Genomic DNA, 11,704 nt, shown 5'->3' with positions numbered 1-11,704 from the left:
TTAGCTCATGAGGCTAAGGGGATTAACAGGAAAGAGCCCTCTTGCTGTGACTGAAGGGGACCAGTACAGAAAGGGAGATAAGCCAGCAAACCAACAGCAAACCCCACCTCAGTGAAACAGCAGGAGTTTCTGAATCCCAGGGAAGAGGAAAAGGCAAGTGCCAACACCAGGCATACCACTACCTCCAGCTCAGTACCAGGAAAACTACCAGACCACTGCAATATCTAACTACAAGTATGTGAGGCCCCAACACAGAAAACCAGTAACCCTGCCCCTATTGCCCACCACAAGAAGTCTGAGACAATGGACCCTGGGCCCCATAAGCAGAGACAAAATTTAAAAGTCAGGAAAAAAGGCAAATCATATGAGTAATAATAATAATAATAAAAACATCAGTGACCATAGTGAAATACCTTGGAGACAGGGAAGATCAAAACACAAAACCAGGAGAGGACAATATGGTGAATATACCCATATCTGAAACCTCAAAGGGAATATGAACTGCTCCCAAAGCCAAAAAGTCATCTTGGAAAAGTTCAAGAATGATTTAAAAGTTAGATAAGAGAGGTAAAAGAAAAATTCAAAAATACAATTGTCAAAATGTAAAAAAAAAAGTATGCTGAAGAAAATGACTCCTTAAAAAGTAGAATTGCCCAATTGGAAAAAGAGGTGCAAAAACTAACTGAAGAAAACAATTTGTTAAAAACTAGAAATGGGTAAGTGGAAACTAATGCTCTATGAGACATCAAGAATCTTTCCAATAGAATTGAGAGAATGAAAAATATAATAAAACACGAAATATCTCATTGGAAAAGCAACTAACCTGGAAAGTAGATCCAGGAGAGATAATCTAAGAATTATTGGTCTACCTGAGAACCATGATGAAAAAAAGAGCCTGGAAAGCATCTTTCAAAAAATCATGAAGGAAAACTGACCAGAGGTTCAAGAACCAGAGGGTAGAATAGTCACTGAAAGAATCAACAATCACATCCTGAAAGAGATACCAAATTGAAAACATCAAGGATATTGTAGCCAGGGGCAATTAGGTGGCACAGTGAGTAAAGTGCCAGCCCCAGAGTCAGGAGGACCTGAGTTCAGTTCTGGCCTCAGACACTTAACACCCACACAAAAAAAAAAAGCTAGCCATGTAACCTTAGGCAAATTATTTAACCCAATAGCCCTCGAAAAGGCAACAACAACAACAAAAGGAATATTGTAGACAAATTCCAGTATTATCAGATAAAGGAAAAATACTGGAAGCAGCCAGAAAGAAGCAATTGAAATATCATGGAACCACAGTCAGTCTTACACAGGACTTTACTTTCTACAATTACTATTTCTACAATTACAATTTCTACATTTAAAGGTAAAAAGTCTTGGAATATAATATTCCAAAAGGAAAAGGAGCTTGGATTACAACCAAAGATCAACTATCCAGTGAAATTGGATATAGTCTTTCAGGAGAGAAGATTGACATTCAATGAAATAGAGTAATTCCAGACTTTGTTGATGAAAAGATGGGAGCTCAATGGAAAATTTGTCTTTAAATGCAAGACTCAAGAGAGGCATCAAAAGGTAAACAGGAAAGCGGGGTGGGGGAGGAATCATGTTATTCAATAAGGACAAACTGTTTACATCCCTACATGGAAAGATGATACAACTCTTAAAAACTATATTTTTATTACATTTTATAGAAAAGAAATACATAGACAGGGTGGGTTTAAGTCAATTTTGATGTGATGAGAAACAACTTAATTGTTGAAAAAAATATTGTAATGGTAAAAGGGAAAAGAAAGAGACAGAAAGAGGTAAATTACACCAAAATGAGAGACATAAAGACATATTGCAAGGATAGCTAAGTAGTGCTGTAAATAGAAAACAGGCCTTGGAGTCATTAGGACTTGAGTTCAAATCCAGCCTCAGACACTTAACACTTACTAGCTGTGTGACCTTGCGCAAGTCATTTAAGCCCAATTGCCCTGCCTTCCCCCCTCCAAAAAGCAAAAAAAAAAAAAAAAGACATATTACATTAGAGAGAAAGAAGGGAGGGTGATGAGCATTGTCTAAACTTTACTCACATTGGATTTGTCTCAAGGACAGAATAATAAAATACTCAGTCTCAGCAATAAGAGAATAAAAATAAGTCAAAGGAAGTAGAATAGATAAAAAAGAAAAAAAGATCTTACCCTTTGTATATGATACACTTAGATAATCCTAGAGAATCAAGTAAAAAAAAACTAGTTGTAATAATAAATAGCTTTAGCAAAGTTGCATATTATATAATAAATTCTCAGCATTTCCATATATTACTAATAAAATCCAACAGCAAGCAATAGAAAGAGAAATTCCATTTAAAGTTACTATAGACATAATAAAATATTGGGAGTCTATCTATCAAAACAAACCCAAGAACTTTATGAACACAATTACAAATCACTTTTCACAGAAGTAAATTTAGATCTAAATAATTGGAAAGAAAAATTCAGTTGCTTATGGGTAGGCCAAGCTGATATAATACAAATGAAAATTCTACCTAAATTAATTTATTTATTCAGTTTCATACTAATTAAATTGCCAAAAAAATTTTTATAGTGTTAGAAAATAACACTATCAAAATTCATCTGGAAGAAGAAAAAGTCCAGAAAAACAAAGGAGTTAATTAAAAGAAATGCTAGGGAAGGTGGCCTAGCCATATCAGATTATAATTTTATTATAAAGCATCAATGATCAAAACTACTTTGTATTGGCTAAGGAATAGAGTGGTGGATCAGTGGAATAGCTTAGGTATACAAGACACAGTAGTCAATGACTACAGTAATGTAATGTTTGATAAACCTCCAAGCTCCAGCTTCTAAGATAAGAACTGCCTATTTGACAAAAAGATCTAGGAAAAGTGAAAGATAATATGGTAGAAATCGGGCACAGACCAGTATTTTACATTCTATACAAAAATAATTGTCCAAATGGGTACACAATTTAGATATAAAGGCTCATGATATAAACAAACTGGGAGAGCAAGGAATAGTTTACCTGTCAGATTTATGGAAAACAGAAGAATTTATGACCAAACAAGAGATAAGGAATATTGTGAAATGCAAAATGGATGATTTTCGTTACATTAAAGTGAAAGGATTTTACATAAAGAAAGCCAATGTAACCAAGATAAGAAGAGAAACAGAAAGCTGCAAAATAATTTATACAACAACTCTCTCTGATAATGGCCTCATGTCTGAAATATATAGAGAACTGACTCAAATTTTTAAGAATGTAAGTCATTCCCTAATTGATCAAAGGATATGAACAGGTAGTTTTCAGGTGAAGAAATTAAAACTATCTTTAATCATATGAAAAAATGCCCTAAATCACTATTAATTAGAGAAATATAAATCAAAATATTTCTTAGGTACCATATCACAACTGTCAGATTGACTAACATGACTAAACAGGAAAATGATAAATGCTGGAGAAGATGTGGGAAAATTGGAACATTAATGCATTGTTGGTGGATCAGAGAACTGATCAAACCATTTTGGTGAGCAATTGCTATAATGCCCAATAGGTTATAAAAATTTTACATTGCCTTTCACTCTGCAATATCACTTCTAGAGCAATATCCCAAAGAGTTTATACAAATGGGAAAAGAACTCATATGTACAAACATATTTACATCAGTTTTTCTGTTTGTTAATGTGTGTCTGTGTGTGGTGGCAAAGAACTGGAAATTGAGAGGATGCCCATCAATTGGGGAAATGACTGAACAAGTTGTGGTATATGAATGTAATGGAATACTATTGTGCTATAAGAAATGATGAGCAGACAGACTTCAGAAAAACCTGGAAAGGCTTATATGAACTGATGCTGAATAAGGGCAGCAGGACCAGTAGAACACTGTAGACAGTTACAGCCACAGTGTGCAATGACTAACTTCAAATGACTTGACTTTTCTCAGCACTTCAAAGTTCTAAGAAAGCTCCAAAAGACTCATGATGAAAAATGCTATCTACATCCAGAGAAAGAATCAAGGAGACTGAATAAAGATGGAAGCATATTATTTGCTCTCTATCTTTTTTCTTTTCATTTCTTTTCTTTTGTTTCTCTTTCTTGTGTGTCATTCCATTGGCTATACTTCTTTTTCACAACATGACTAATGTGAAAATATGTTTAATGTGAATGTATATGTAGAACTTGTATCAGATTACATGCCATCTTGGGGAGGGGGCAGGGATGGGACATGGAGAAAATTTGGAATTCAAAAGCTTGTGGAACTGATTGTTGTAGACAGAAAAGAAATAAATGAATAAATTTCAAAGGAAATTATCAAGAAAAACTGTCCTGATTTCCTAGAACAAAAGTGTAAAATCAAAATTGAAAGTACCCACTGAGCACTTGCCTAAAGCAAAACCAAAATGAAAACTCTTGGGATTATTATAGCCAAATTCCAGAGCTCTGAAGTCAATGTGAAAATATTGCAGGCAGGGGTGGCCATGTGGCTCAGTGAGTAAGAGCACCAGCCCCAGAGTCAGGATAACCTGGAATCGAATCTGGGCTCTGATACTTAGCACCACACCCAGAAATAACTGGCCATGTAACCTTGAGCAAGTTACTTAATCCCAATTGCTTAAAAAAAAAAAGAAAGAAAGAAAAGAAAATATTGCAAGCAGACAGAAAGAAACAATTAAACTGTTGTCACACCAGACAGGATAACACAAGATTTATCAGCTTCTACATTAAAGGATAAGAGGGCTTAGAATATAATATTCCAGAGGCCAAAGGAGCTGGACTAATATAAAGAATCTTTTACCTAGTAAAACTGAGCATAATTCTTCAGGGGGGAAAATGGGCATTCAATAACATAGAAGACTATCAAGCATTCTTGAACAAAAGACCAGAGTTGAATAGAAAATTTGACTTTAAATACAAGAATCAAATGAATAGAAAGGTAAACAGGAAACAGAAATCATAGGGGATTCAATAAGGTTGAAATGTTTACATTCCTAAATGTTAAGATGATACTTGAAACATCTAAGAACTTTCTCATTGGGGTGTCTAGGTGGCACAGTGAATATAGAACTGGGCCTGGAGTCAGGAGGACCTGATTTCAAATCCAAACTCAGACACTTGATACAAAAAATAGCAATGTGATCTTGGGTAAGTCACTTAACCCCAATTGCCCTCCAAAAAAGCAAAAAAAAAAATAAGGAACTTTCTCATTATTCAGGCATTAGGAGTATACATAGACAGAGGATGTGATTTGAATATAATATGATGAAATTATATTTTAAAAAATAAAATTGAGGGATGATAAAGAGAAAAATGATGTGAAAAAGGAAGGGGAGAAGTAAAATTGGGTAAATTATCTCATATAGAAGAGGTACAAAAGTATATTACAAATGAAGAGATGATAGAAGAAGATGCCAGAAAATGCTTAAAACTTATTCTCATTGGGATTAGTTCTGGGAGGGAATAATCTACACACTCAGATGGGCATAGAATCTATTTTACCCTAAATAAAAGTAAGGGGGGAAGGTCATCAGAAGAGGGGGTGCTTATAGAAGCAAGGGTAGCTTTGGGGGAGAAAATAGTCAGAAATAAAATACTTTTGAGGAGGAATAGTGTGAAAGGAGAGTGAGATTATAGGATATACTATAGAGGGAAAGGAGGAAGAGGAAATAGGATGAACAGAAATACCCACTAATCATAATTGTGAAACCTTTTTTACATCAATTTTGTTTTTTTTCTGATGAAGGTCTCATTTCTCAAATATATAAGGAATGGAGTAAAATTTATAAAAACCAAGAGCCATTCTCCAATGAATAAGTGATCAAAGATATGAAGAACTTTGCAGCTAAATTAATCAAAACTATATATAGTCATAGATTTTTTTAATGATATAAATCACTGTTGATTTGAGAATGTAAATCAAAACAACTATGAGGTACCACTACCTACTATCAGATTGGCTAATATGACAGGAAATGAAAATAACAAATGTTGAAATGGATGTGGGAAAATTAGGACACTAAAGCATTGTTAGCAGAGTTGTGAACTGATTCAACCCTTTTGCAGAGCAATTTGGAACTATGTTCCAAAGGTTATTTTAATGCATATACTTTAAGTCATCAGCATTTCTATGTATCACAAAATTCAGCAAGAAGACATAGTAAGAGATACCCATTTAAAACAACATTAGACAGTGTAAACTAACTGTGAGTACACCTGCCCAAAAAATCCAGGAACTATATTGATAAAGTAATTAAAAAAAACCTTTTTTGCAAAAGTAAAATCAGACTTAAAGTTTCTGAGATGGCACCCAACTAATAGCTCCAGCAGCTGAGAAAACGCGAGTGATTTGGGATAGAGCTTTCTTCTGTTGAAGCAGAGTTCTACTGTGGCAAAAAGTCAAGTAATTGAGTGGCAACACGAACAAGCAAAGGAAGCAAAGCAAGCTCAGCAAAATGACTTTATAACCCTTCTAGAGGGACAAAAAGAATAAAAGCATGGAATAGGAGGAAGAAGACAACAAAATAACAACTCTTGCACTAAAACTTTCCATGAAAAATGTGAACTGGTTATAGACCATAAAGGAGCTTAAGAAGGATTTTGAAAACCAAATAAGAGAAGTGGAGGAAAAAATTGGAAGGGAAATGAAAATGATGCAAGAAAATCATGAAAATAGAGTCAACAACCTGACTGAAGAAAATAACACCTTAAAAAATAGACTAACTCGAATGGCAAAAGAGGCTCAAAAAACCAATGAGGAGAAGAATGCCTTAAAAAGCCAAATTTGCCAGATGAAAAAAAAAAGAATATCAAAAGCTTGCTGATGAAAATCATTCTTTTAGAATTAGATTGTAGGAAATGGAAGCCAAGGACTTTATGAGAAATCAAAATATTATTAAACAGATCAAAAAGAATGAAAAAAATAGAATGCAATGTGAAATATCTCATTGAAAAAACCACTAACTGGGAAAATACATCTAGGAGAGAAAATTTAAAAATTTTTAGACTACCTGAAAGCCATATCAAAAAAGAACCTAGAAATCATCCTTCAAGAAATTCTCAAGGAAAACTTCTCTCATATTTCAGAACCAGAAAGCAAAATAGAGGTTTAAAGAATCCACTGATCACCTCTTGAAAAAGGTACCAAAAAGAAAACTCCTAGATATATTGTAGCCACCTTCTAGAGTTCCCAGATCAAGGAGAAAATATTACAAGCAGCCAAGAAGAAACAATTGGAATATTGAGGAAAAACAAGCAGGATAATACAGGATCTGTCAGCTTCTATATTGAGTGATCAAAGGGCTTGGAATATGATATTCCAGAGGTCAAAGGGGCTGGGATTAAAACCAAAAACCACCTGCCCAGAAAAACTGTGTCATGTTTCAGGGGAAAATATGATCATTCAATGAAACAGAGTAATTTCAAGCTTTCTTGATGAAAAAAACAGAGTTGAATAGGAAATTTGACTTTCAGATACAAGAAGCAAGAGAAGCATGAGAAGGCAAACAAGGAAAAGAAATCATAAAGAACTTACCAAAGTTGAACTATTTATATTCCTGTGTGGAAATACAGAAATTGTAACTTATGAAACTTTTCTCCCTATGAGAATAGTTGAAGGGAATATATATGGATATATGTGTGTATATATGTATACATACATACATATGTCTATATAGGAAGGTATATGGGTGTATGAATACATATATTAGTATGCTTATATATGTGTACATATGTACATATACAGAGGACACAGGAGAAGTTGAATAGGAAGGGATGATACTTAAAAGGTGACATGGAGAGGTGAGAGAGGAATATAATGAGAGGAGATGGCGAGAGACAGAATTGGGAAATTTATCCCACATAGAAGAGCCAAGGGAATACTGTTACAATGGAGGGGATGAACAGGAAGGCAAAAGGGAAAGGGTCAACCTTACTTTCATTGAATTTGGCTTAGGGAGGGAATGACATATACACTAACTACCCTAAAGGAGAGTTGGGAGGAAAGTGATGAGAGAGGGAATAATGGAGGAGAGGTCAGGTTGGAGGGAAGGGAATTTGGAAGCACACACTTCTGAAAAGGGACAGGGTCAAAGTAGAGAATAGAACAAGTGAGGGGGTAGGATAAGATGGAGGGAAATATAGTTAGTCTTTTACAATATACCCACTATGGAAATATTTTGCAAAACTACACATGTACAACCTACATTGAATTGCTTATCTTCCCATTAAGGGTGTGTGATGAGTGAGGAAGGGAAAGAATTTGGAATCCAAAGTTTTAAAATCTAATGTATACACACACACGCACATACACATACATATACATATATACATACATATGCATATATACACACATATATATACACACACATATATTATTTTGTATATGCAACTGGGAAATAAGATATACAGGCACTGGGGTATAGAGAGTGATCTTGACTTACTGGAAAATCGGAGGGGCTATTGGGGAGGATACAGGAGAGAGCAGATTGGGGAAGGTGGTATACAGTGGAATTGATGTTTTGGGGTGGTGGGTAGGGGAAAATCAGGGAGAAAACTCAAAATCTTCTGGAAATGAAGGATATAAACTAAAAATAAACAAAAAAATTAATTTAAAAAATGTAAAGGAAGGAGGCTTAGAAGTAACTGATGTTAAACTGTATTTTACGGCAGTAATAATCAAAACTATCTACTACTGGCTATGAAATAGAAAGGTTGATCAATGGAAAAGAGGAGACATACAATTTACAACAAAAATGATTATAGAGACCTTGTTTCTTAGACCTATAAAGACTTAAGGTTTTGGAATAAGTATCCATTATCATATGGTCAGATACCACAAGAAAATTAGAAGAGCATGGAACATATTACTCTCAGACTTATGTATAGGCAAACAATTTGTGAATAAACAAGACATAGAAATCAGATTGAAGTGTAAAATTAATCATTTCAATTTCTAGCAGCAAGCACCCCAGCATCCCAGGGTGGCTGCCAACACAGGTTCTTAGATCTGTTTCTCTAAAGAAAAGCAGCTCAAAATGGGTTAACAAGTTTACATTAATTAATCAAACATATATAGTGTATCTAGTTCAGGGGGAAAAGGTCAGCATCCTGAACTTCAGAATATACAGAGGTTACAAGCATAAGTTACAAGAACATTTCAACAGACAGGCTTCCAAACTGTCCAATCATTAAATACATGCATACCAAATCGCAGTTAACAGAGAGGGAAGCATCAACATCTGGGTTTTTCAAAGCTCGGGGCTCTCAACAGTTATCCAGTGTCTCATCTGGTCAAATTACAAAACACTTCTCAAAGTGAGCCCCAAAGCAAAGACTCACATCAGGGCTTATATAGCCTTTTTCTGGGTCAGAGAATATAACAACCTTCTTGACCCATTGCCCAATCACAAAGTATCTCCTGAGAAACAAGGCTCCCAGCATAGGCTCCAGGTGCACTTAAGCCTAGGAGCAGGGAAGATCTTAAAAATTTACATTCTTATAACACAATTACATTAAATTAAAAAGATTTTGTATAAATAAAACAAATGTAGCAAAGATAAGAAGGAAAGCAGAAAACTGTAAAAAACAATTTTTGTAGAGTTTCGCAGATAGAAATCTCACATCTCAAATATATAAAAAAAAATTGACAAATCCATAAGAATATCAACCATTCCCCAGTCAATGTTCAAAGGATATGAACAGGTATTTTTCCAATGAAAAAAAATCACAATTAATAATCATACTAAAATTTATCTACAGCATTATTGAGTAGAAAAATTCAAATTAAAATAATTTGAAATATCATTCCATACCTATCAAATTTACTAAAATGATCAAAAGTGAAAAAAACAAATATTGGATGGCAGGTGGAAAAATTGGGACACTGATTCATTCTTGGTGGAATTTTTAACTGATCAAAACCTTTTGGAAAGCAATCTGGAATTATGCCCTAATATATTTATAGCAGCTTTTTTTCGCGGTGGCACAGAAGTGGAAATTGTGTGTATGCCTTTGTCATTTGGGGAATGGCTAACCAGGTTGTGGTATATGATTATGATGGAATACTATTGTGCTATAGGAAATAATGAGCTCAATAATCTTTGAAAATCATAGATAGATTTGTATGAAATAATGAGGAGCAAGAACCAAAAGAATATTTTACACGATAATAGTAATATTGTTTTAAGAACAACTTTGAACAAATAAGTGATTTTGATTATTATAAATACCCATATTAACTACAAAGGACATATGATGGAAGGTGGTATCTGCATAAAGAGAAAGAACTTATAAACAAATATATGCACAGGATGATTTTACATGTACATGTATATGTATACATACACACATTCTTATATGTATATGTGTATATATAGTTGTATTTATATCTTTTTTTTTTTAAGCAATCGGGGTTAAGTAACTTGCTCAAGGTTACAGGGCCAGTTATTTCTGGGTGTGGTGCTGAGTGTCTGAGCCCGGGATTCGATCTCCAGGTTGTCCCAACACTGGAGCAGGTGCTCTTACTCGCTGAGCCACCTGGCTGCCCCTAAGCAATTGGGGTTAAGTAACTTGCTCAAGGTTACACGGCCAGGTGTTTCTGGGTGGGTGCTAAGTGTCTGAGCCCGGGATTCGACCTCCAGGTCGAATCAACACTGGAGCCAGTGCTCTTACTCGCTGTGCTACCTGGCCGCCCCAGTTGTATTTATATCTAGTGGTAGCCATCTCTAGGGCAGGGGTTGGGGAAGGAAAGAAAAAAAAGAAAAGAAAAACAAATTTACATGATAACTTCATTAGATATTTTAAAAGAATACCAAGTTATATATAATAGATTTGCAGTTTCATATGAAATATTTATTACACTATGTTACAGAAAATTAAAAAAAATTAAAATCTGTGAAACATATATTTTAGGAAATAAGATTAAAGAGTAGAGGGTTAGTGACAGGGGTCCAGACCACAATCTGGTGGCATCGCGTTTGGTAAACTGGCATTACTTTAAAGATTCACCTCTGGAATCCAATGCAAAACTGAAACAGTGCAATTAGGTGGCATAGTGGATAGTGCCAAACCTGGTAACAAGAAATCTCATATTTCAAATCTATTTCCTCCAATAATTTATTTGTTTAGCTCTAGAATGTTCATGAATGTCCATCTAGTCACAGTCTCAAGGCAACCTGAAGGAAAAACAGAAGACAGCATGTCTTATTCAGATCAAATCAGAACCCCCCAACTCAATCTCTTCCTCTCCTGATACTGAGATACTTTCAGAACCCCCCAACTCAATCTCTTCCTCTCCTGATACTGAGATACTTTAGGATTTGTAATCTAAGTATTCTCTCTTGTCACATCATCCAAGTTTATAACCTGGTCCCTCAAAGCATTCATCAAGAAGAGGAACCCTTGGAAACCAGAGGCCTGTGTGCAAGTGACAACCCTAGTTTCTCTAGAATGAACAACTGAAAACTCCATTCACCAACAGACAGGTAATCCTAATAGCCTCAGGGATGATGGCCTGCCTATAGTATGACTAATTCTGACCCAGTCAGTAATATTCCAGCAAAGCAATCATTGTAGAAATAAAACTCTTCCTTCCTTCCTTCCTTCCTTCCTTCCTTCCTTCCTTCCTTCCTTCCTTCCTTCCTTCCTTCCTTCCTTCCTTCCTTCCTTCCTTCCTTCCTTCCTTCCTTCTTTCCTTCCTTCCTTC

This window comes from Petaurus breviceps, unplaced genomic scaffold (genome assembly GCF_028583685.1).
Source record: "Petaurus breviceps papuanus isolate PSGF00001 unplaced genomic scaffold, PetGlider_PUasm1.0 40, whole genome shotgun sequence".
NCBI classification, from domain to species: Eukaryota; Metazoa; Chordata; class Mammalia; order Diprotodontia; family Petauridae; genus Petaurus; species Petaurus breviceps.
The sequence above is the reverse complement of the archived record's forward strand: the minus strand, read 5'-3'. Positions refer to the sequence as shown.